Here is a 27,944-nt window from a genome sequence, read left to right on the forward strand (position 1 = left end):
TCTAAAAATTAACATAATCATATAAAAATATGCTTTCTTTAATCCAATGCCTTTCTGTCCTGTCTCTTCCATCTTAGTTTGTCTAGGTGATGACTGTAAATATTTTTATGTCTGACAAAAAGACACAGCTTGCATTGTGAATTTCTCTGGGTCTTGCTCATGCCAAACTACAGAAATCAGTGAATTTAATTTTGATCTGTACAAGACTTTGAAAGGTAGGCCCAGCCTGCTAAAGTGTGGTATCAATCTACCAAACATCTTCACTGCTCAAGGAGGACATGGTATTTGGGGATCAAAAGACTAAAAATGATCCTGAAATGGTGGTTATGAGCAGTGTAAAATTCCCTGTCTTCTTTCTCACTCTTACTTTCTAACAGGCACTTAAAGGACATTCAGAAATCCGTCCTCCCAGGGTTCCCCCCGAAATAACCCCATAAATGTCCCAATAGGCCTTGCAGAAAGCTGTGCGGAGCTGCAAGGCAGAATTGCACATGCCATGGTGTGAGCACTTCTCATGCCAGCCCTCCCGGAGAGATGCAGGGCATGTCCCTGCTTCTGGAGACACCAGGCTTGGGGATTGAAAATGTGACTAAAATCTGCTTCTTGCAAGTTCCCCACTGTGCATGCTAGTGCTCTGGAGACGGAGACACGAGGCACAGAATAACAGAGGTTGTCGGGGAGCTGAATGAAACATTCACATTTTCTCCTAGCTTTTCTAACATTTGTGGGCAAGTCTTTCTCATTTAAAAGATGAATTGTAGGGAATTTGTGACAGGAAAACACTAACAAATTAAACAGGCCATGAGCCATCACCTTTTAAAGATCTGCAGAAGTTCAAAATGATCCTTCTCTGAGCAAACGCTTGTAAAGGAGTGCATTTTGCAACCCTGGATGTGGTTCCACGTGACCAGCCCTGTGCTGGACCCATTTGAAGAGATCACCACCACTCTCCTTGCCTTCCCAGCTCCTTCCCCCGCTGTTCCCTGCAGTGCCAGAGTTCACTGTCTGCTTGATGATTCAACTGTTTGGGTGGCTTAGCTCTGAACCAGATTTGTCATAGTGACTGCTTTCAAAACAGTGAGGAAAGATTTCTTATTTCATGTTATTTATTTTTTTTATTATTATTATTTTTTTAATCAGATCATTCCCCAGATCCGGTTTGAAGTTCAGCCACCTAAGCCATTGAATTGGCATGATTGAGGGGAGGTAACCCCTGTCAAACAAGGAAGGAATCCCTTAACACTTCTCTGCTTTTAAAGAATTCAAGCTCTGGAAAAACGCTCTCCTGCTAGATAAAGGGCAACACAGAAAAGCCACTATCCATGAAAAAGGGAGGGATATTTCAGTCCACACTGCTATTCTAATAGACCTATTCAAATTCATTATCACTGCATGATACAATCAGCCATATATAGTTATCAGGATTTGGGGCTGTTTTCTTTTTCTGCCACTGACAAATAGGCCAAAGTAAACCAGATCACTGATAAGACAGACCCCTGGGAAGACTTTCTGCCACACTTGATGCATGGATGGGGCTTTTTGTTCATCACTCAGATGATTTTGTCTTGCAGCATCTGTTTATTTTCCCTCTTCTCTCATTGCCCACGTTTGAAAGCAGCCCCAAATAGAATAGAATTTATGTTATAATCTACAAGCCTTGAACTTTTTATTTAGGAGACCCAAAGACAATAAGCCTGCGAGAGGCCTTTTGTATCATTTTGTCTGACTCCTGCTACAACCCAGGCCATTAGCTTTCTCTGAGTTAATTCTTGTTTGGTCTATCTACTTGAAAAACATCCAGTCTTGATTTAAGAATTGCGAGAGGTGAAGAGAATTCATCACAACTCTCCATGAACTGTTCTTATGGTCAGTTACCCCATCTATTAGAAAATTTCCATCATACTTTACTTCAGATTTATCGAGCTTCAATTCCCAGCCATTGGCTCTTGTCTTTGTTGTGGCTTTGTAACCTTAGATATCCATCAAGAGTCACATCGGAGAATGGGGCTGTGATTAGGCACACATATATCATTTAGAGATATTTTCAGAGCAGAGATGATTGTTTGTTTTTGTTTGTTTGTTTGTTTTTGAGAAATCAATGATAATATGCTGTCATTCCAAATAGAACTGTTTACATTTGCTGTCATTTGTATTGTAGGCAAATAATTTTCCAATACCTGTTGAAACATAATTTCCCCTTTTAAGGATTACTGAATACGTTTTTTAAAAAGAAATGTCCTGTTTCTGAGAAGTGCGGTCTGCTTGGTGAAAAGGTCAAAACCTCATCCAAGTGAAGACAGAAGTAAAAAGTGTATTGTTACCTTTGGGGCTCAAATATAGTCCTATCACTCTGATCACTAGCACTGTTTTCTTTTTCAGTGCAACTTGACAACTTAAATAACCCACGAATTTAAATGTAGCTGATTTGCAATGAGACTTTCTGTTCCAGCTAATGATGCTAGATCACTCAATGAGAAATGCCAAATTGCCATCTATGTGACAGAAATGAGAGGGTGGCATATTTTTAAAGTTGCAATAGGATGATTTATTTTTTATGGTTTTTTTTTCTCACATTGATGAAGTAGGCATTAATACTACATGTGAATGAACAACAATAATTATTATGCTCTGCAGTTAGAAGTTCCAGTGTTTTTTGTTTATTTAATAATTTTCTGGAGTACTTCACAGACGTTGGCTCCCGTTGTCCAAATAGTTCGTTTAGATTCAACTTTGTAACTGTCCTGAAATGTAACTGGTCATCTGGCTGAAACCAGAAGGCAGCCAATTAAATTCTCAGGAAAACATTAATCTGAGCAGAAGAATTCATAGCACATGTGTGCAATCTTTTCTCCTTGTGCATATCCTTTCTGTTCTGCCCCTGCTCCTGCTCCTCCACCTCCCAGCCCCTCCTCTTGTTTCACTGACCAAAGGAGAATGTGCCAACTCTAACAGCACTGTCCAAGGGAGAGGAAAATTAACTCCAGCTTTGCTCTTGTGCTTTCAGGACCTGATCCAAGAAGGCCACTAGAATGAATGTGAGTTTTTCTCCTGCTTTTACCAGGCCTGGGATCTGGCCCAAGTGTTGTATTGCTAACACGTATCAGCACAGGGTGTGAGGATAGAGGAGACAGGAGCCAGGGTGTGGGTGGCAATAAATGAACATGGAGATGTGGGCTGGGAGGGAGGAAGGAAATGGAAAGGGAGGGCTTTCAGGAACTTGAGAGGAGGAACAGGGAAGGTAGGAAGCTGGCAGCAGGCGCAGAAGTCTGGAGACCGTGAGGGCATGCTCTCTCTTGGGCTTGAAGCTGAGGCTAGGCTCCTTATTCCTCTGTTGTGAAACATCTGTGAAAACCCACAGGAAATGTGTGTTTCTTGTCTCTCTCTCTCTCGCTTGGTTTGTTCTGCAAAAACTGCCTCAGCTCTGCTGCTAACTTCATCCAGAGAGAGATGTAGTGTGGCTGCAAGGGGATCATGCTCTTCAGCAAGCCAGGTCGGTGTCACCCTGGCATTTCAGGACATAAAGGGAGGGGATGTTTTTTCAAGGAAGGGATTGCATCAAAGCCCAAACAAGCTTACGTTGAAAGGGCATCCAGGTGACAACGTTGGGCATTTTCCAGCCAGGATATACTGGAAAGGATGTTGCTTGCACTCTTATATTGAAAGATAGTTGTATAGCAGAAGATGGTAAATGAGCGGTAAATAAGTTGGAGGAATATTAGGGATAATTTTATGGTTAAAGTGCGTATTTAACATACATGATTCCACTCATTGCCTGTGCCATAATGCTCCTAAGCAGTGCTGGGTCCTAGGTTTCCAAAATGAAGATTCCAGCAAGTAAATAGATATTCATGTATTCCCCATTTCCTGAGGTGCCACACAGTTCCTAGGCCAGACTTGTGCTAGTGCACAGCTTGCAGCAGGAACCCTGTCTGGATTTGAGCTTTGGAGGTATTATAAAAATGCTCTGCATGTTGAAGAATCAGATCCTGTGTGTTTCAAGGCCTGCAGCTTTCTGGGCAGTCGTTCTCATTCATTCTCATATGTATGCTGTATACTGTCCTATCCATACAAGTCTGGGAAAAAGAAAAAGAGGGGATTCTGCCATAATAATACCATGATTACATTTGGCACATTTTAACACCCTTATTGATGGACACAAGGAAATTAGACTGGATGCATTATCATGTCAACACCAGAGGGAGCCCATCTGAGATGTCATCCACTTAATGGCAAGAGCTGTGGACTTTGTTCTGAATGTATCCTCATGATATTTCCCTTTTCCTCTCTGTCATGCATTTGTGTGTGTATGTGCACACTCACACTGAGGTTATTTATATAAATCACCACAGATCCATACCACACACATGCATGTGTGTATGTGTGTGTGTGTAACCAAAGTTGTGTGATGTAGTGTGCTTCATACTTTTTGTTTTGATTTTGTTATTTAATTCATAATTCAGTTGAGATCCGAGATACAAATGCTAAGTAGTTTTTTGGCTTAATGTCATACAAAGTTTTAACACAATGCTTTTTCTTATGGCTTCCCGCCAATGTGTGTGCCTTGCACGTCATTTGTGGATGCTCTCAGGAAAGAATGTGCAGAATTGCATTTATTTTTTGGCATTATGGGTTGTATGAAAGCTGCTTTAATGCTTATTCTAGGCCAGCAATTCAAAAAAAATGTAATACTACTTGAGTTTTATAAACAAGAGTTTAAATGGGGCTGTTTTATGTTATTGTTACTTACATTTTATAATGAAGAGGCAACATATTGGCCATCAGAAGTCAAACTCCAATTTGCTTCCTCGCAAATGTGTAAGTTACACGTATGCTGAAAGCTTTTCCTGCTGTTGAGACCAACTGTTTCTGTCAGAAAGTGCACAACAAGGTAAAGTGCAGTAATGAACAGCATGCAGCTCTCACTTGGTTAAAAGTTTTGCGGTCGATTTCAGAAGAAGCAGGATGAAATACAAATGTGAAGGGCTATGCATAAGGCAAAGTCTACCTAAGCCGTAAGTAAGCGTTTGGGAGCATGGACTTAGTTTTCACTCTGTAGATATGGAATGTTTGCAGTAACAGCTTTCTGACTGGTACTCTTTGCAGTATCACATGGAACATATAGGTTCAGCAACCACTCTTTCTACATGTAAAATTGAGTAGTTCAAAAGGAAGATAGCTGTAGGCATAAATGCCTTGGGTGCATGGAGTTTAAAACAAAGTTGAACCATGTCCAAGACCTGACAACTAATGTTTAGGAGTTTAGATGTGGATCTTGGTCTGGACATAACTTCCTCCTTGCAAAAGCTTTCTTCAAATGCCATGGCATTTCTACTTCCTATCACAACTTGTGGCACCAGGAGTGCAATCATTGCTGAGAAACTACGCAGGTGGAATTTTGGGATGAATTTTTTTACTGAAACATACAAAAGTTCAGCCACTTGGCCCTCACAGCTTTGTGCTGTCAATCTCTTGTCTAAAAGGAGGAGAGAGAAAATATGCCCAGGATCTTTGGGTTAAAGCTCCGTGGTGCACCTCTATTCACAACCCAAAGGGAGCAGTGCCTTCTCATCTTCAGGTTTTGGCTTGCTCAGAGGAACTTTGCTACAAGAAAAAGAAAACAGCAGACAGAGGCTGCTCTAGTTTACAGCTGTCTGCAGTTTTCTTAGCAACCTGAAAGCAGGCAAGGCTGCTAACTTTCCCACATGTGTATTGTCTTCCTTCCAATCAATCCCTTGGCAGAAAGTAAGGCTTAAAGGAAAGAAAGGGGATGGCTTAAAACTAACCATTTCAGAGATGGTTCATTTCTCCTCCAGGTGTCCTAGAAAGTCCACACCAGAAATGATGGCTAATAACAGCACACACTTAGTCTGGTGATGTTCATATGATAAATACCTAAAAAAATTGTGCTAAATACTGAGATCTGAGAAAAACAGTGAATGGCATATGGAAGGAAGAATCCTTCTAACATGAGGAGTGATGAAAAGCTCTGAGGTAGTATGGAACATTTGGCTTGGATAGGAATAGATGATGTGCTAAAATGTCTATTCTAAGCTCTAGCAACAGCCATTTATTCAGCTGAGTTTGAGGTGACTTTTAAGTGTGAGTATAATTAGCTCTATGAGAGGAGAAAGTGAAGTAAGCAAGCATTTTGCTGAAGTATAGCCTCAAGTGACTATAGGACTGGATATCTATGCCAACTCCAGATTATTGACTTAACTACAAATACATAGTTTAGATTTTCCTGTAAACAGATGAAAAATTCAGCTAGAATAATGTCAGATATATGTTAGGTCAGAAGACAATGTCTTTGGTTAAATCAGTTGAGAAATTTGAATGTTTTTGTGTAGTATGAAAAGGACCAAGAAATCATTTTTTATCTTAAAACATTCCTGAATCCAGGAACTGTAGTTTTCAGTACTTCAAGAGAGGTATTTTTGTTTATACTTGAAAGAGAAGATATGTGCTAATAGAAATCTTATGGGAATGCTTGTTATTGTTTCATCTTCTAAGTACTTATAATTAAAGGGGTTTTGAGTCAGTTGATAAGGTAGACATATGGGTGCTTCCTTTGAATTCCCAAGCTGGGTATGCCTGATATTTTAAAGAGCATTATTACCTTGATCTTCTTAAGATTTGATGGCTTTACAGTTTGTGGGATAAGAAGGGCAGTGCCTGCGTGCACCCAGGGAGGGGTCTAGGGTCACGGTTATCTGGGGCGGTCACGTGTACGGATATAAGTAGCTTCGTTGCGCAGCATTAAATTGGCATTTCGGCGTTACACACTGTGTGTGCGTCCCGTATGCCCCGCACGCGGAGGTGCGGACGGAAGGGAAGCCTTAGTACGTTGTCGTAGACAACACAGTTTTCAAGCTTTCTGTCCTCCAGACTTCTTTCATAAGTGGCTATTGCTGCTTTCTCTATAGCTTCACACTAGCTTATTTGAGCAAACAGCTTAAAATCTCTCCAATAAATTCAATATTAAATGCTGTGGAATCTTTCAAGAAAAGGAGAGACTTTCACCAAAAGAAAACTGGGGAATCCTCATCAGTGATGTTTTTTTAGGGACCTGTTCAACAAGCGAGACTAAGTACTGCCACGTATGTAATTGAACCTGTAGTTAGTTTGGGAAGTGTTGCAGATTAGCTCCTTTGATTCTTGAAATATTTTTGATCATTCTAAAATATAAATAAAGAGTTACTGCCCATAAACTTTTTTGTCTTCTTTTTGCATGTCATCATTCCTAGAGTTCAGTAGGATAGTTAAAACTTTGTCTGAAGACATACACTTTTGCTATGTTGCATGTGGATTTTTTTAGAATAACTGCTGAATAAAACCTCTCCCTTGGTATTTTTGTATGAGGGCTGTTCCAAAAGTAATGCCTCCTATTTTGTAATGTTGGCCCATGATGTCAGAGGCAGATGTTGGTGGTGTGGCAGTAGAGGTCGAACCTTCCCACCAATATTCCATTACATGTTGTTGCCATTCTACAGATGGCAGCAGAGGGGCGGTAGGACAGGATGATGTCTGACATGGAAGTGTGTATGAAGCAAAGGGGTGGAATTGAATTCCCCATGCAGAAAAAATGTAAACTCTGACTGCTTCATCACTGACTAAGCTGAGGGCTCGAAATCCCAGAGTCAGGCCAGAGAAGAAGATGGTCTTTCTCTTGCAATGTGATAATGCCAGACCTCATACCAGTTTGAAGACGATGGAGCGCTTTGCTAATCTTGTCTGGACTGTCCAACAACACCCACTGTATATTCCAGATTTGGCACCTTCTGACTTTCCTGTGTTCATGCCAACATAGCAGCTGTGAAACAGTGGGTCACCTCTGCTGAGGCAGATGTTTATAAGCATGGCATGGAGGTTCTTGATCATTGCTGGTGAAAATGCATAGCTCATAGTGGTGACTGTGTTGAAAAATAGTGCTTTGTAGCTGAGAGTTTGCTCCATCAAACAGTGTTATTGTGGTCTTTGTATCTGTGGTAGGAGGCATTACTTTCAGAGCATCTAATGATGCTGTTACCAACCTCCGTTAAGCTTTGGTAACCGGACACAAAGCAGAAGCTGTCTTGCTCTCACTCAAACTTTCCCGCTCCTTACCAGGTGCTCACAAGATGGACAGTATCGGATGGCAGGCAGAGAAGGCCTGAAAGCCTCTAAATTCTGGATATAGAAGCAGGGATAAAATACAGCTTGAGAGACTGTTATGTGCTGTAACAGCAGTTGGACACATAAACACCCTTCCAGGCTTCTTGCATGATAACTCAATTCATATCAAATCAGAGCAGGCCAGCAGGAGAGGATGCACCAGCCATTAACAAAAGGGAGTTAACAAGTGATGAAGTCAGGAATGTGCTGATGTCTCTACGCAGAATGAGGGGGATAAGGTGTGGGAAGTCACAGCTTCGTAGAGATGAAGCCACTGTTGAGTTAATTAATTGGGGTGGGATGTATGCACGCTAAGGGGAGGAAAGGACCTTCATTTGGTATGTGCCTCAGTTTCAAGCTGCAGTTGCAAGGGATTGTGGAGCTTGGGGAAGGATGGAAGTGTTGGGCACAGCTCAAATTGGCAAGGAGTCAAAGAAACTTGTCAGATATTTGTGAGAATATGCTACAGCTGCTCAGGCTGGAAGTGCTTCACTGTGCAAGCAGTGTGCTGGGCCTCAGTGAGACACTGCTCCAGCTTCCCCATGTTTTCTGGCAAAGCTCTGGCTTCCAGGTCAATCTTCACGTGGGGCCTGGCTTTGATAATATGAGATGCTGTGGGCTTCCTGTGGCATAGCATCTCCCCTGGCCTGATATGTCAGAGGTAGGGGCTTGGTGAAATTTCTTTAGAGGATGAGCTCCAGGTGCCTGTTACAATGTGCTTGCAGAATTAGGGAATGCCTCTTGTCCCTGACTATTAGGTGAGCCCCAGCATCCAGGTGAGTAGTTTCTATTTAAGAACAAAGCAATGCAGTTAATGTCACCAATAAGTTATAATCCCTGATATCAAAAACGAGTAGAGTTGACTGCTTTACTCAACTGAGAAGTAGTGACTGTTTGCTTTGCACTCAAATGCACTGTTGAAAGGCTTCTTTGAACATTCTTTCAGTCTCATTGTCTTTCTCCTTCCTTCTCCCTTACCCCCATAAGTCTTCAGATGCTTTGCACTGATACACTATAAACTTTATCCCAGAGCTTAATTTTCCTAGTAAGTCTGGAGGAAGAGAAGAGAATAATTTCAAAGCTGATTCCTCTGGAAATACGACTACCTATTATGTGTATTTCAAAATGAATCTGTCCACAGAACTTATTGGATCAACAATCCTAATTGTATTTTGTATCATTCATCTCTGGAAAGTGTATTTTAATATTGGGAGGGAAAGGATGATGTTGGGAGAAAAGACAAAAAGTCATCAAGATCTGTGGTGTTTGTTTGTTTGTTGGTTTCTGGTAAGCTTGAATAATAACTGGAAAGCAAAATAATTATTGCTGACATAACTTTGACTTTTAACAATTTTATATTGTATTATTTCTAGATATTAATGTCTGATAATTAACATTTTTAGATATTTTTAGATGAAAATATTATTCTGGAGATATTATTCTGGAAAATATTATTCTGTTTTAAAACAAAGTAAACATAAAATAAGTCGAAGGGGGGGCTAAATTCCACTGCTATTCAGAGGTTGCATATTGCAGCTATTTATGAACATTTTACAAAATCCTAAATATATGTCAGGAACTTCACAGACTGTGGAGATGAACCCTGGCACTGGGGGCTCTGCTGGGATGTATCAGGATACCTGATTTACACCTGCTTAGTTTTGGATGAGACTCAGATATTTCACCTCAACCCTTTATCTGGCCCTGAGAACTACTACTTCTGAGAACTACTAGTTTTTGAACTTATCTGTATGAGACTAATGACATTTCCACTTGCCCATTATCGAATGTATCTCTCTTCTCTTTCTAACTTGCTCAAGGTGGAGAAGAGGAGAGTATAGAAGAGGCTGCCTGCCTTTTCTGTCCAGCCTGCAGAGGGTAACAGGGGAATGTCTAGAGCTCCTCTGACCACCTTCAGAACGGAAAATAAAGGGGAATCTGGATGCAGAAAAATAAGATAGGGGTAAGTTTTTTCTTTTTTTTTTCATGTCCAGTATCCTTGAACTGAAGGGCTGATGTTTTTATCTCCATTTTCCCCTTTGCTCCATCATGCAAAGAGTTATTCCAAAATCACTTGGCAACTGTGAGACAAGCTATTTCCTAACCCTCAAAATAACTCTTGTTTTGAATAGTTCCCAACTACTTAAATATGCATTCACATGTATGTATGTTTTGCATGGGAAAGAAAACTTATAGTAGAAATAAATACTCACGGTTAATAGCTACTAAAACTATGTTACAATCATTATTATTTAATTTGGACCAGTTCTGTGTCTAGAGTCCTAGGCATTAATCAACATGTATGTGTGACATAAACTGTGTAAGCACTAAGGAAATGGGCAGTTGTAATCCCAAATTTCTGCCATCTAGGCAGAAAGGGTTAGTTTCTTAGACCCCGAGTTCATACAGGGAAGGGAATATTTTTCCTTTCTTAAATCTGAAAAGGCCTTTTAAACACTTTTGGCTGGCAACCACATAAACAGAAATACCAAGGCTGACATACAATAAAAAATAAAATTATGGGGATGCAGTTTGCCCAGTTTGGCTTGGCAACCTCATTTCATTAAGTAACGAAGGGGCAGTGTATATTGTTGTGCGCTTCTGGAGATGCTCACTGGTAGCCTTCATTTGATCTTGGTTGACTTGAGCACAGTCTTGATGTGAGGTTTTCTCATATTGTTGGTCAATAGTAAGCTTGGTAATTTCACTTGCACCGTGGTTTGACTTGCTCCGTTCCACTAGGTGTTCATCTCTGAAAACTCACCAAAGGCATTACAGAAGAAGAAATAATAACAGTAAAGTAGGCCCTGGAAAAGAAAACATATCTGTACTTTGCAAAAACCAGAAATTACCAAATGAGACCAACATTTTTCAACCCATATATAGGGTTTCTTGTCTTTTCCAATGAACAAGAATTATGGATAACCCTACCTCTGCTTCCATAAAATGTCTCCCCTCTTCAGAGTAATAAGTGAAAGGGAGAGAATCATTGCTAGGGAATGATGGCGTGATGAGAACATACTGAAATTTCACATTTCTGAACTAGTTAGCATCTACTTCTTAACCTACCTCTTTTTACTTGAACCTTCCCTCTCTTTCTAAGTGGAGCTGTGGAAAGCTGTTGTTGCTCTTCTCCTTCACTGGGGCTTGTTAATGTTTGAGTCCTAACATCTTTTTCCCCATTGTGAGTCCTGAGGAATTTGAAGAACTCCATATTGCTCAAGGAGAGAAAGTCTTCTGTACAGGTCAAGGTTTCTTTCGAAAGTATATTTAAAAATCATCCCTATTCCTGATTTCATCAGAGATCCAGCATAGAGATTCTTTGATCTGCTTCTATTCGGCTGATAAATAAAAAGTACTTGCTTTATGTAAATATTTTCTAAAGATTTGATAAGGCCGATTCAAATTAAAAGGCAATGTAAGGTAGAGTAACAAAATAGAATAAAAAGCCAGGAAAAGCAACAATTTATAAGCAAGGATTTTATTGTGATGCATCACTGTAATGGAAAAGTTGAACCATTTGACCTCCGGAGGTCTGTTCCAACCTGAACTATCCCATGATCCTGAAACTATTTGGCTTTCTCATCCTGCCAAATTGTGTCCAAAATATAATGCCCATTTAATGTCTTTTTTTGGACACTTCTCATAAGCCAGCACCTCTACTTGCCCTTTTCTTTGCCATGCTTTCCAGCACTGCAAGTACAGCAGCAAACCCATTCCCCTCTGCATAACTTGTGTAAGGGTTGGATACTTAAGGAAGATAACAGATTTGATGAAGAAATTCAGAAACACAAAACTGACAAATGAAATAAACAAGTTTATTGTATTTCCTGCATGGGAGCGTAAAAATGAAAGTTTCAAAGGAAACATCTTTCAAGCAACAGAACATGTAATAACATGTGATTTAAATTAGTTTACGAAGTAAGATTTAAATATCAGCTTTTATGTTGGCTGGATGATATCTACCCAGTTTTTTAAATGTTCTGGACTGTTTTGTTCAATGACAGAAATGACTTAACTTCATTAAAAACTTGATTATGTTAGTTAAACGGAAATGTAACAAAATAGATAAAAAGAATAAAAACAAACCCTTGAAAAACTTAAGTCCAGCATGACTCCACAAAGAAACCACAGACTATCAGTCAGTTTAGGTCTTTAAAACTAACATCAAAATAAGTTAGGAATTAAGCAATGCAGCTATCAAATCAAGAACAAGCCAATTATCAGTCTCCTTTATTTGAACTCAGTTCTGGTTGTGATAATTTTGCCTTTTGGATCTGCATCAAGCAGTGGTATTACACAACAGACACCAAGAGATCACTTTTGATGAGCGGAATTTGATAACTTTTCTTTCTCAGAAGCAGTAATTTCAGAACCCCATAGACTATAAACACAAAGCATAAAACAGTCCTTCTTAACTTGTCAAGTACCTTTTTTAGAGAGAAGACCGAGGAACTCGAAAGCATCATGTTAAGGCACAAGAAGGCTACAGCAAGTTGTGAGTGAAGGGCAGGCTGTGCTGTCTCCAGTGGATGCTTGGGGTGTTTAGGAACAACAGAGGGATGGTTTGGCTATGGACATGGATCCTTTCCAGTTACAGTTACACTAAGGGATATGGGATCTGCCCTTGTCACCCAGCTGCTCATCACAATTCCTCCACTTGAAGGTATGCTTCCTTTTGATCCTCTGGTAACCCATCTTATGTGAGCACTTCCCATGAAATGGGCCAAGTTAGCAATGGTGCAGACTTGAAACTACTGGTTGTATTTTGGCTGTACTAACTAGTTCTGGGTTAGGAGAGTTCACTGGACAGCCTGCCACCTCCTGTGTAGGACTGAGGACTGTTAGCACTGGAATGCCATCTCTGTAGGGAACAGCTGAAGTTGTTCTGAAGCTGGAGGATGAATGTCTGCAGTATTATCTGTTTTGATGGGGACTTTGACTGACCCTCATACAGATCTGCAGCAATTCCACAACAAAAGTTTAATAATTTAAAAAGACTGGGAGATTTCCCAACTCGAGATAAATCAATAGCTAAAAGAAATCCAGAAGACAAAACAGAAAGAAAGGAAAAATATTCCGTTCATGAACTCCGTCTTTCACAGTAGTTGAGATTCTTTTAAAATATACTTGGAACTGTGTTCAAAAAAGAGACAGTGCAGTAAGGTGCCTTCTGCTAGTTGGCATACTACAAGTGAAAACAGATTGGGCAGATATTTGCAGTCTCCTTACTGATATTTTGAACTTCTTTTCCCAAGGAGGTGCATGGAGTGATTGAATGGCAGCAGTGTTCCTTGGATAAGGGACTTCTTGTCCTTGCCCTGGTGTCTTACCAACAGCTCTTGGCCCGCTTGGCCAGATGTTCCTTCAGACCCATGGAAAATCAGTTCCTATGGGACAATGTGAGAGCTCTACAATTTTATCTAGTTGCATTCAAATGAAGTTTCTTTGGTTATTGCCTATTTTGGGCAAATTCCTGCTGAATCAAAACATTGGAAGTTTTTCTCCCCTTATATCAGAGGTTATATATGTGTTCTTCCCCTCCAAATAACAAAAATGTAGACTCTGAACACCCCCATTCCTGGAGGAGCCAAGGTTTAATCTGAGTGACAAGGTCCAGGGATGATAGTATATTGCCAGGTTATGTAAGGTCCAATTCACATACCAATTAAAAAGAGGGCTTTTGTCAACAACTGACCACTTAAAGTTAATTTATCAGGAGAGATAAGAGTTAGCAAACCAGAGAGCTGACAGTCATCTTTCCATTTGGAACACAACAGTGCATCAGGCAGCTGATCCTCTGGAGCCTCTCTCAGTACAGAAAGGCTACTTTAAAATTTCTAAGACAAAATGCAGTTGAGAAATAAATTTATCTCACCCTTGTGTATTATTGCTCTCACCATTCGTAATGTTCATTTCCTCTCCTGGAATCCTGATGTGCAGCAGCAGGTTACACAGTCCTGGCTTCTGTGAACTCATTGGCTTCACTTAGGATACACATCTTAATTTTCAACAATGTTGTCATGTTCCTTCCTAATCCAGGCCACTGTGTCTGCTTATTAACTAATAGGAGGTATTTCCTCAGGACAATTCTTGTCTTCATTTGTATGTTTGCTGGTTTATCTCAGACCTGCCAAAATAAAGAATGCATAATAAATTTCAAAATAAAAGCCCTGGACATTTTAAAACTTCCTCCTTATAATGAAGAAGCAATAGCTAGGTTTTTGACCTCTTGTATACTCTTTTGGAGGCACAATTTGAACATGCCAGGAACGGGAACCAAAGCAGCCATCAGCTAATTAAGATTTAGTAACTTCAGCCCTTAAATGAGCTCAAAATATTACTTGCACTTTTGCCTCTCTTCTGTCTGCCTTCGCCTCCAGGTGCCAGGCTTCTGTTGTATGCCCAGCAAATGAATGTGTCGGGCCAAAATTTAGCCCTTCATAGCAGCAATCTCAGTGAAGGGTGCAAAGATTCATGTGGATAACACAACAGATAGCTTTTCATCTTCTGAAGGCTAAAGCTGATACAGTCACACTGTGGAATAAAAAAGCACTGTTGAAATAAACTAAAAACAGTCAGTGGGAGAACTATGATAGTAGCTGGGATGTAAAGAGTTTAAATGCAAAAAAAAAAAAAAAAAGATAAAATGAGCTGTGGCAGCTCAGTCCTGTCGTCCTTTTCTTAAAGGCACTCATCTCATAGCCAACGGAAATGTTACCTGATTAAGAACTACACACTCATGCATGACATCAGCGGAGTTCTTGATATTTATAGTCCTGTAAATTATGGACATACAGCCATTTGTCTTTGCTGGAGCAAATTCAAACCTGGCGTAAGCTCTGCTAAACTTGCAGCTGGGTAGGCTTGGCCCTTTTCCTCTTGTGCAGATCCTACTCCAGAAAAGCACTTAACTCTTAAGAACGAGAATAATCTGATTAATTTTGCTGGAACCTGCACATTAGAATTTGGGCATGTATTAGACTTACGGGGCTCTGGACAGAGATGTGATCACTCAGTTCACTCTCAGTGATAAATAAAAATCAAAATCTTTCTAATTATATGCGAAACATTCAGCTTTGAATGCAACCATTTTGTTTCTGTCTCACACCGATACTAGCACACAAGAGCAGCTAGATGTCTCACTAGAACAAACTCTGGGAAACTTTTCCCTTCCCAACCAAGATCAGTTAGAGGATCTTTGTTACCAGCTATATTTCTTTCCCAGTTCACAGCTTCAAGCTTCAAAGCACTTCATGAAAATGTCACAAAGAGCTCTTGTTGCATAGGGTCAAAAATAAGTGGTGCAGTCCCACTTCCATGTAGGTTGTTCTGAAAAAAACCCACAACAAACACACAAGAACAACCCCACAGGGAAAAAAACCCTATTATCACTCATGTTAGCCAGACTGAAATCATTTGGATTGTTTGACTGCTTCAGTCCATTTAGTACAACATGTAATGCAAGGAAGTGAAAATCCCTATGAAAGGAGAGCAGTTACTGTTTTATGTGAGGTTCCATGCACTCACAATTGTTCTCAGAAATCTTCTTGGAAAGACAACTGGAGTTTTCTATCTTTTTATTGACTGCAACCAGTATTGTATCAAGCTTTAAACAATGGGTACAGTTATGTTACCTCTTTACAAGTTAGGCAGCTTGCTCTCATTGACCCTTAAGAAATAAATACATCGGTATTAAACAACCTAACAACACTGAGAAGTGGTTTCATCCCAGAGTGTTATGCTTTAGGAACAGCTTATCAGAATCTTGTAACATATTGGAAACATTCTCCAGAATACCTATAAAATTCATTAGAGACTAATGACCTGCTCTGAAGCCTGATAAGACTGAAGCTCAGGGAAGAGTTGAGAAAAACATGATCCATCAGAGTCATGGAATTCAAGGGTTTGGAGTAGAAGAGTACTAAGCATATAGATAGGGAGCATTTATATTTGGAGAAAAAAATAGTGACGTTCAAAAACAAATTTTCTCACCAGGTACAGAAAAAATCTTAGAATTTTTAATGCTGCATGTATCCAAGGTGAGAGCTTCAGCACCAAATCTTATAAACCATAGGTTTTATTTATATTGCTGAGTAAAAGAGTCTTAAGAATCAAAACAGTATTCATTGGCTTACATCTGCATTGCTTGGGACTTGTTTGCTCTGGAGTAGACTGACCACATCTACACAACATAGTGATGGCTGCCTGAATGACGTTTTCGACCATAAATATGGGAGCAAGTGTGGTGTAATTTGAAGCCTTTGGGAGTGGACCCTGGTGTGAACAGTCGACACAGCTGTACCAGGATACAGCTCTTCAGAGAGCTTGAAAAGACCTAAATTAGGGATTAAGCAAGCAGTTAAGCAGTGTGGATGATCAGGGGCCAGTGCCTGAACCCCATTTCCAGTGGTGGTTTAGTTCATAGCTTCCTCATGCTTTCTGAGCTCACAAACAGCTGGGTACCTGCAATAAACTGCAAACATATGTACATCTGTAACTGAGTAAGAAGGAAAACTGTTGTTTCTTTTTCTTTTTTTCCTTTTCATTTTCCTTTTTCTTATTATTGTTTATAGCATAATGATGCTACTGTAAAGAGAGAATGTGTGCATTTATCGGCTAGTGTAGACATGAGTATAATTGCATTGGCTGATATATTCACAGACTTTCTGTGCTGAATATTAGATATGAAACTAAACCTTAGGCAGAGGGTCAAAATGCGTACTACTTAACCTATAAAGCTTCCATAAAATAAGAGAACTGGGATGGTTCATAGTTCTCATGCTGATCCTCTTTAAGAAATTCATTTATTTATGATGTCAATAGAAGAAGAAATATTTATTAGCATTGATAATAGAAGTGTATGTCTGGAAGCAGAAAGAAATGCCAGGAGCAAAAGCTTATACCTATAAAATATGTGAAAATACAGTAAGTGTAAAGAGATCATTAAAAGGATAAAGTAGCAGTGCTTATATGAAGTTGTGTAATAAGTATAGAAAGTACCTAATGAATAGTATATAAGAGGATAAACTGTAAAATGAAGAGTTTTGCTCCACTTCTAAATTTGCAAGAAAATCCAGCTGGGAATCACTAGCCATTCTTTGAGCTGCTGTATTTTCTAGGGAAATATCAGGAGTGATGATTAGATGTCATTGCCTTATATGATTTGTTTCCGTGGTCTCTGAGCCTCAAAAATACATTTGGCTTACAAATTAGAATAGAATGCAAATAGAAAGCAAACTTGCCAAGGATGCACTCCACTACTGCATTCTGATCATTGATAGAAATATTGAATGGGACTTGCCCTAGGATTGAGCCCCAGGGAACACCTCTGGTGACCATCCACCAGCCGGATGTAGCTCTATGAGCTCTGCCATTGAGCCAGGTCATCACCCAATCTCACAGCTGGACAATTTGTCCAGAAGGATACTATGAGTGACAATATCAAAGACCTTACTAAAATCCAGAAAGATTATTTTCACTGCCTTCCCTTCATCTAGTAAGCAGGCAACCTTATCATAGAAGGGGATCAAATTACTCAAGGCAGGACTTTTCCTTGATGAACTCATAACCACTCTGGTAAATTACTCTTTGCCTTTGTAAGGATTTGTAAGAATTATCTTTATTAATGCTAAAGAAAACTGTTCTTACTGCAAGAATCATAGAATTATAGAATAGAATCATAGACTCAGAATCATATGTCCTATAATATTCTTTAGCAACTAATTCCATATATGCCTGAGAATAGTGGGAGTTCAAAACATTTACTTGTGCCAGCTGCTTTTTTCTTTTTTTCCTTCTCTGTCACAAATAATTAAAGGCATTAAATCATGAAAGGGTATGCTTTTACTGCCAGTTTTCACAATTATTAAATCGTCATCTTCATGTAACCTCCATAGGAAATTGAGAACCCACTTCCAAGGACATGAGACAAACAATGTTTGCTCCACTGTGCTGCAGAGATAAGTAGTTAATGAACGAAAGCATTGACTTTGGATTTTGGATTAATTTTGACCACAGATACCTCTAGTACAAGGACTGCCAGTAAAGGCAGAGTTGCCTTTAAGGACACTTGTGATGAAGTGGAAATTTAAAGGAAAAGTAAGATGTGGATAGGAATTCTTGACAGCCAACATTTGAAAAGGTGATCAGTTTTTATGCAGAAAAAAGTTCTCTACTGTGTCACATGCTGTTCCATCTATTTCACCAGACTGACAGAAACTATTTGTCTAAATTCATACCTATAACATGAATTCCAGCTACCGTGTCAGGAAAGATATTGGCTCATTGATTTTATATTCCTTAGGCTGCTCAAAGGAAAAGTTTTAGGCTTGGAAGACACGTTTTCTGTTGCCAAGCTAAACAAAACATATAAGTTTAGGTTTCTAACTGTCTGATTCTCGTTTTGGCATATGCTATGCACTATACACTGGCCAAACAACGTGATTAACTTTCTTAAGCTGAAATAAGTTCCTTTTGTGAATTCCCATCTGCAAAAGCAAATGGTAAAAATCTTTTGATTAGAAGAGAGCCAAAATCCATTCCTGACCTTTCAAGATGATAATTGCTATAAATAGATTAAATGTGACCTTTTTCATGTTTTAATTGTCAGGATATTGACACTGTTGCTTTGGAATCTGCTCTGTGTCCGGATGCCTGGAAAATTCTGAATCCTGCTAAAACTTCACAGTCCCAAGCATGCAGATAGCAAAGGGACAGGACTCAGGCCCATGGGTTCAATTTATGCAGCAGCTTCTCCCACACACAGCTGCACTAACATCAGCAGTAAAGGTTGCAAATGAGGTTTCTAGATATTTTCAGTGAGTTAATTAATTCTATTCTCCTTTTGTTTTATTGTTTTCAATTTTCTGGCATTGCTATTTTGCACATATTTCTCCAAAAATCTATGCTCTGTTAATTCTGATTATATTTGAAATCATTCAGAAAACTTCAAGAATCATAAACTCTTACTTCTCCCATGCAACAGCTCCCATGCAATGACTGCATAACAATGTAGTCTGTGTCCAGGTTGAGGGTGAAACGAAGAAACACACTTTGCTAAAAGATACTCTTTCCCCAGTACGTCTGGTATTCATTCAGGCCGTCAGTGAGATGCAAACTAGCTTCAAAACCCACTTTACTCTCACTTACTGGAGCAGGCTTCTCAGGACTAGTGAAGATAGTATGCGGACACGGTTTTGTTAAATATATTTGAGGTCCAAAACTTTGTTCATTGCTGAAGACTATGGAGTGCTCTTCAGAGCTTGCTTACACCAAGTGCTGTAGATCCTCCAGCTGGCTACAGAAGACCTGCTGCATTATCTGGAGCAGTACAACTCCACATAATCATGCAAAGTGAGGTCCTAGATTTACCCGAGATGCTCTGATCTAATTAGGTTTAAATTACAGAGCTGTACATCTGGGAATTCTGGAACTGTTACAGTGATCTGTGGGACCTCTCTCTATTGATTGCATAGAAACAAGAACTTCTTGACTGTCTTTCTTTTATTAAATATAAAGAGAATTATAAACAGTAATGAGATACTGAAATACTTTCATAGGTGAGAAATTCAACAGCGTCAAGAATAGAGCTGGATGAGTCACTTGAGTACTGATACTGACGTATATCACTCCCTGAGTCTTGCTATCCCTGCAGCATGGCTGCTTGGGGCAGCCTACCAAAAGTGTATGCTTAAGACTAAGAAATAGAGAAGCCTGGATTGCGGGTTTTTTTATGTATATTACAAGAGTTGCAAGGTAATAGTTTAATACAATAAAACTGCTATTCATTTGTGCTCTCTAAACAGGCATTTCCTAACCTCTGTCCTTTGAAGGGCAACACCTGACCTGAGCCTAACTTTATGTCTTGTCATATATAAACTTAGTGGTGAGCACAGCTAAATAGCTCACAAGTCAGAATAAAAGTGTCATTCTTCTTGAAAAATTGGCCATTATCTAAAGATTTTCCAGTAATTCATTCTTGGGGGCAATTACAATCATGAGAGTACAAGCAGAGATTTGACTGAAATCCCAGCCACGTGTAAAGGTTTCTGGCAGTTCTTTTCAATAGGTTGTGGACTACCTGTCACAAATACTCACCTGCATTTGCATTTGGATACAATACAGGCCAGTATACCAATGCAAGTCATTTCAAATTAAGACTCACTCTTTTCTGGCTCTATAGCATAAGTTCCAAAGCAAAATGTACAGAACACCCACGTAACCATGGCTTTTAGATCTCAAAGTAAATGTTTTCACATAATCATGGATTGCATCCAAGCAAATGTCTGTAAGATGACATTTCTGGAAGCTTTTGCATCTTTACATTATATTTAGTTTACACAATATACTGTACAACTGGAAAAAATGGCCATATGAGCCAGACCAACATTTGACCTCTCGTAGAGTGCCTTTGAGAACAGGCTATTTCTCTACCCTCCTCTACGCTAACACCTTTTACATCAGACAATTTCCAAATCAGGAATTTCTTTGAAGTTTCTGGTCTTTCTTCCATAGTTTACTTTTCAAAACATCACAAGGCCAGTGGAATTTTTGTATTCATGTGCTGGGGGCCCCCATGCAACTGAGCCTGGATCAAAGTTTCTCTCTCTTCTTTACATCCACCTTATTTCTCTCTCTCTCTCCCTGATGCAGCCCTGTTGTCACTGGGAGTCACTGGGAGTTCCCAGAGTTTCTGGATAGAGTTGAAGCCTGGACCTCTTGGCCCTAACATCATGCAGCCTTGGTCCGCAAGGGACAGGCCGCTGTGTTTCTCACAGTGGTTCACCACAGCCATCACACTGGAACACCTTCACTGCAAAGAGAGAGGGGCTGCTCATCCCTGTAAAGGCCCCCAGCTGTACATGAAATTGATCCAAAAATATTTAGGGGAAGGGAACCAACACTTTTCTACTGGAAATGTATCAAAGGGCAAAATCCAGCGCCTTGTATCATCTGGCTTACTAATGCTACATGCTCTTTCCAGGTCTTCTGTCAAAATAGATGGTGAGCCATTCTGTTTGTGGGAACTGCTGTGAGAAGGGTATGACAAGAGAAAATAATTTCTTTTTGAGTGTTCCTGAGTATCCTGTGGAGCCTGATCGAAAGCCCACTGCAGGCATAGGCAGTACTGACAAAAGGCCTTTAATAGTCTTTGGGTCAGACTTGAGACAGAGATTTTTTTTTCTGTCACTAGTTGTTAAGAAATTGCTGTGATGACACCTGGGAACAAGGAGAGGGAATATCTCTATTTCCTGAGAAGTGGTTTTGTTTGCTTGTTTGTTTTTAGATACTGTGAAATCCAAAGATGTAAGAAGAGCCAGTTTTCTCTCTGCTCAGATATCTGGAAGTAGAACTTATCTTTGGTTTTTAACTTTCATGTTTTGTTTTTCATTTTTTTCTCCATATTTCTCATATTATTTTTTTTAGCCAGCAGAATCAGAGAGATGGAGCAGACAGCCTTGTCATTTTCAGGTTGTTTTTAGTACTACCTAGCTTGCACAATACATCCTTTTGAATGGGAACTCTGACTTGTTTTGCTTAAAGGAAGAAAATCAAGAAGTAGAAAAAGATGGACAGGACAGCAAGCAGCAGGTATGAGAATGTAAGTGGGCTAGATAAAAAAAATACCTAACACAACAAGGAAAGAAATAAGCTTTCTAAGAAATTAATTTGGAATAAGATGGTGATATTTGGTAATATATGGTAATATTCTCTCTTTTACATAGTTTCTCCATCAGATCTTCACATAGGTAACATCTCTTTGTTGATACCTGCAAGCTGATGCTTTTTGAAATGAATGCTATCTTCCAACGTCATTATTTTGTACCATGCCTATTTGCTGCCAAACTCAGCTATTTTTTAGGGGTGGTTTGTGGGACAGTATCCCAAGAAGCAAGGGATATTGTCCACATCCCCACTCAGAACATATCAGCACATAGACCCTAAATCCAGCCGTTTCAAATTCATAATCCTTATTATACGCTCTAATATTTTATGCTTCAGTTATGAGCTCAGGACAGGGATAGCTTTGTGAAGATCTGGGCTTTGTGTAGTGCAGAAGTATAGTCTGGGTGCTGGAGTGCAAGCAGAGAAATCTGTGTCAATTTTGCAATTAGGTAAATCAGTACTGATGGGGTGAACAATATCAAAATACACCCTTCTTTCTCCAGCAGGACAAAAGGGATCACTTCTGATGCTCCCGTGCATGCTCCAGCTGTGCAGACAGAGAAGCTCCAGGAGTGGCCAAGGGAACAGAGCTTTGTGTTGTGAATTGATTTCTTTGATGCCTGATCACAGATAAGGTCAAGTATCAGACCGGTCCTCAGGAACAGCATAAAGACAATTTATTTTCTCCAGCTAAACGACTGTTTCTCTGAAACATTATTATTATTATTATTATTGTTATTATTATTATTGTTTTAAGTCTGTGAGGCTGCTCCTCCCCAGTCAATGTTGGTTAAAACTGAGCAAGGGGATCAACAGCTAAGGGCTAGGGGTGGTAGAGGCACACACGTGCACATACACAGAAAAGCAACATGTAGTGTGACTTTGTAAGCCTCTTCTTAAATGCTGACAAAAGATGGATTTTGCTGCCCAAGGCTAGAAGTCTAGCATCAGCCACAGCAAAACAGAAAAAAAAATTTCTCTAGTAAGGAGGCTACAGTAAAACAATAATTATGCTCTGTTTCTTCCCCAGTAAATAAGTAAACTAAAAATCTGTTTGAAATTTTTAAAAAGCAAATTCAGCAAGTCTTTCAAAGAGAACATCACAAAGCTACAATGTTAGCAACACTGGTCTCAGTCAAGACAGAGCTTTTAAGAAGTTGGAGTATTTATAAACTGCCACATAAACTGATAAGTCTGTATGATTTTACGCACCATAATTGCTCTTTGCTACATCTCAGGGAACACAGAGGGGAACATGAAGCTTCCCATCAAGCTCTTTGTCAGTATAAGAGACCATTTAACAGGAAAATAAAGTAGTTAACAACCTTTAAAACAAGCTAAAAACTTTAAAGTAATGGATGTCTTTAAAAACTTCAGGAGTTAGTTCTTTATGGGAAACTCAGAATTAAAAAAAATGTTTGGAGTAAAGTCAAAATGTTATGAGCAGTGCTCTGCAGTAATGACACATATCAGCAGTATTTGTAACCAGAAGAACAATGTGATAACTTTTAATCGCAAGGGACCGGGCTTTGTGGGAAGCGCCTAATACACAGGCATCCTTTATAGGTTTCCAGTTATGACCTATGTCTAAAAGACATTTTAATGATAACTAAAGAAAGTAGATAGATTGTCTTCCCAGAGTGTTGAAGGTCCTGCTTGTTGTCATCCGCAGCTTCTATAAAGACCAGAGATTTTCAAAGGTACTCTTCTGTCCTGCTATCAGCACGCAATACCGCAAGGATGGGACTATCTAAGATAAAACATGCCAGAGACATGTACTCCCCAGGATTTCCTGTGGGAGTCTGACCAAAAGAAGGCAATATTAATAAATATAAATTCTGGAACATTATTATCACCAGAACTGTGTCATGCAGTTTACCCTTGAATTCTTATAACCCCTCTAGTTTCTCAGGCAGTTCAAACATCTAACTGCAACTGGTAAGAGTGTGAGACCTCCCCACTGGGACAATTGTTTTCAATTACATTAAAGGCTCAAAGACTGTGATAGACATGCCAAAGCAAGGAGTTTTGCTTGCGGAATGTTTTAACTCTTTGAACTGATGTGGGATCTGGGAGTCCCCCTACTCCTGGCCCTTAAAAATCCTTAAAGAATAGATGCAATCTGAAAGCAGATTACTGCCAAAAAAAAATGTAACAGCTCTCCCTTTGAGGATGCTGCTGTCTTATTTATTTTCACTTTCTTGGAAGTGGTAGTTAGAGAGAGCACAACAAAGACGTTTTTTTTCTGAAGAGGTGAATTTAAAGAAAATTCACCTATTTTTTTAGATCTTTGGAGCTATCTTTACTTTCTGTTTTCCTCATTAGGGGCATCTCTTGGCAGAGCAATGGAAATACCAGCACTTGGTAGTTGGAATATTGCTCTTAGAAGGAAAAAGAAATAGAGAGTAAAATAAAACACTTTGAAAATGCTGATCTTGCAGATTTTTTTGGTCAAAGCCTGGCGGATCGTGCAAAGTGGCGTTTATCATTCTGATTACTGGAACCTATAGGACATCTTCTCTCCAAGGTTTGTTTTTCAGAATTTTCTCTAAATCCTTCCTATTACACAACAATTTGGGCACTCTCTGCTGCTGCAGACTAACAGGTCCATCCAATTGATTGTTGTTTTGGAAACTCAAGAACTCAAAAAAACATTTGGTTCCATACCAGTCCTTCCTTATAGTAATTTTTATTAACGTATGGGCAATGGCAGTATTGCAATCTTGCATGCTTTGGGATGGTTGCCACTGGCTACTCTATCTCCTTTTCCTTTCTAATTCACAACAAATAACAAAAACAAAAAGAACTAGTTTGCATCAAGTCATGCTAACTCAGTGGAACAGTAGCTTCTAGACTGGAAACATAGCTTAAAAGACAGCTGTGAGTGGGTGGATCACACTCTAATATTGTATCTCAGCTTTGTTGAAAATAACTTTCTTCATCATTTCCTAGGAAAGGACTGATTAAATCTCTGCACAAGTATATTTGCAACATTTTTTGTCCTGCTCATTCCAAATGGAAAACTAGAGCCTGGCTTTCAGGCGGTATGATAGTTTCATTGTTCAAATTGGACCATGCTGTTCTTTTTGATGAAATGAGCAGTGGAAAGCAACTAAAAGCTTAGCTGTAAATACAATATACATAAATGCTTTCAGAAGGGAGCTTTCATGATTTTTGCTTTCACAAAGATCATATGAACTTTATAAAACATAAACAATACCTCATAATGAGACACTGTTATTTCAAAGTTGACATCACATCTGACTCAAAGCGTGACTTTTTGATTGGGATTAGATTTAGTTTATTTGGAGGTTTTAGTATAACTCCTTAGTTATCTAGGACACAAGATAAACATAACAAACATAACATTTATCTTACAACTAAAATGCTGATAAGTATAATTTAGATAGTTAAGAAATATCTTTCTCTGTTTCTTTAATTCTTTGTATTATATATTTGAAAGCATTTTGTGTATAGAAAAGTCACTGTTACACACATTAGGATGATCAGCTCATCCTCTTATTGTTTACACGGGTTTTTATACAGTGGAAAAAGAAAAAAAAAAAGGACAAATGTAAAAATACAAACCCACATGCTCCAGAACCAGCAACTCATGACCTATACCAGATAAACATATTTCTGCATTGACTAGCTTTCAGAATAATTTTAGAACATTTCCACCTACTTGGTTTAGAACAGTGCTGGAAATAATGCCTGGTCTAAGTTATTCCGATGGTTAAACATATACCAGTTACCAAACAGGAATTGTTAATTAGAGCTCAGTCCAGTCAGTAGCTCTGGCTATCTTATTAATTTCCTGGTTTCCAATCTGGATTTACTTTGCAAGGAAGGGGAATTGTTGCGGTGGGCAAAAATGACCTTTCATAACCCCCAAGTTGGGCACATGAATGAAACTTTGCACAATGAGGATCTCAAATGAACACCCCCAGGACCAAGACTATATTTCTGGATTTGTTCAATGCTTGTTAAATTATGTTATAGGATCCTAACACTATCAAAATGCAAAAACAAAAACAAAAAAATAATAGTAAAACCCAGAAAAATTTGCTGCCCAAGTTGGGATATCATTATCCCAAGTTACTTTCGAGTATGCAGTGATGGTAGTAAAGATTTTCAAATTCTGTATCGTCCTGCATTTTCCCTTCATAGTCTAGGACTGGTTTTAATACTTGCATCCCAGGAAAACACACACCTCACCTTATCTAATTACTCAATTGTTATACTCATAAAATACAGGTATCAAATGTACTTGCTATAGCATTTGCTACTGAATTACTATTAAAATTCTTACAAAGAAAGAATCGTATTAAAGAGGTCAGTGCTTTAAACCAATATGTGAAATACTTCCTTCCCTGTCCTTTGGCTAAGACAGGCTACAATACAACTAAAACTTCTAAAATCCAGGGTTTCTACAATCAGTTGTTTACACATCTCCTCCCAGGAAAGAGCCTGGCTGGACCTAGATTTCCTAGTGAGCTCTCAGACGAAAAGCTCTGAACTTCATTGTCCAAGTATATTCTAATAGCTTTTTATAATTAGTTTCTACTTGTTAAATCTGAAATACATAGAAAAGAAGGCAGCAATTTGTAAGCAAATAAGTAGCACATTGAGACTAACAAACTGAATTCATGATAACCTCAAGTAGCTAAATCTGCAATTAAGTTCTTATCTTTCTGATGGAATCAACCTGTCTGCAAACAGTGGCTAGCTCAGCACCCAGCTCTCATGCCTGTGGTTCAGACCTGATAAGATTTACTCATTTTTTCTTCCTATGCATGCTGAAGTACAAAGGAAAATATCCTGTACTTACACTGCATTTAGAAAAAAAAGAAAATTCAAATATGACAGCCTGTAGCAATCCATGAATCTCTGCCCTTTTGCTATATATGCTGGAGCGTGGAACCAGACAAAGAGGGGTTAAAAAGTAGTGGCAGAGATGCAGCTGGGCCATGTTACACTAAAAGGAACAGCTTATGGGCAAAAAGGAGGATTAGAAAATGGAAGTAGATGAACCTGGATTGAGAGCTGCCAGAGCAAGTCAGGAGTTTTGTTTAGGGGTTCTTATTTAGGATTTTATAGGGACTTAGATGGTAGAGAGAATTTGTTTGTTGGTTCCTCTCAATGCTAGGGGTTTTTTTTATGGTTTTAAATTCCAATATCTGTAAGGGTTAGTACTGCAAAGATAAATTAGCAAGTGTATATTTAGTTGCATAACTATGAAGTTAAATCTAAGTAGGATTTCCTGGGTCACAGGTGTAACTGATATTAGGGCAGTCTGGTGTAGAAGGATTATAGTAGTGGGGGACTGATATCCACCAGAAATGTGGTAGAAAAAGAAAAGAGAAGATAGCAAGGAAAGGTCTTCAGAGCTGTGCTTAGAGAAAGTTCTAGCTCTTACTCTCTTTTCAGCATCCTTTCTTATGTCACTGAGAAATCTGACAAGGTCTTAACATCATTCAAGTAACAATCTCTTTCAGTACCAAACTGCCTCTGAACCTTTTAGAGTGAAAACTTAGTGAGCAATTAAATTTAATAATCATTTGGTTAGTAGGTCTGTGTCAAGGTAGAAGCATGCTGGGAACAGCAAGTTTTATATAACTATATATATATATAACTATGAAGAAAATATATATATAACTATGAAGAAAATTATGACGAAGGCATGGGCTGTGATGATTACATTGTAGATTTGGTCGTCTCCTAGAAGGGTTCCTTCTGGGATATATAGGATATATATATATATATTTTTTTTTTTTTTTTTTTTGGGGGGGGGGGGCAGCCGGGGGAAGTAGGTAAGGTAGAGGGAGAGAAATGGTGAGAAAGTTTCCTTTGTATATACCCTTGTGTTCTGGTGCAGCTATGATCATTCTTCCAAGTATGAACTGTTTGGTTTGCTGAAACCCAGAGCTTTTGAGGAACATCTGTACTGTAACTTAATGGTAATGCTCTTGACCTGGTTGGATACAGGTGAGCTCAGGCCCTTCCAGCTGCTCTCAAGGGAACAAGTAGCAGCTTCTGTGCATGCGTTTCTTCTCAAGTGGCCTTTGGAGCTCATGTCAAGCTTTATGTTGTCACAGCCATTTATTCTGGGTCTCTGTGCTGGG

This window comes from Numida meleagris, chromosome 3 (genome assembly GCF_002078875.1).
Source record: "Numida meleagris isolate 19003 breed g44 Domestic line chromosome 3, NumMel1.0, whole genome shotgun sequence".
NCBI classification, from domain to species: Eukaryota; Metazoa; Chordata; class Aves; order Galliformes; family Numididae; genus Numida; species Numida meleagris.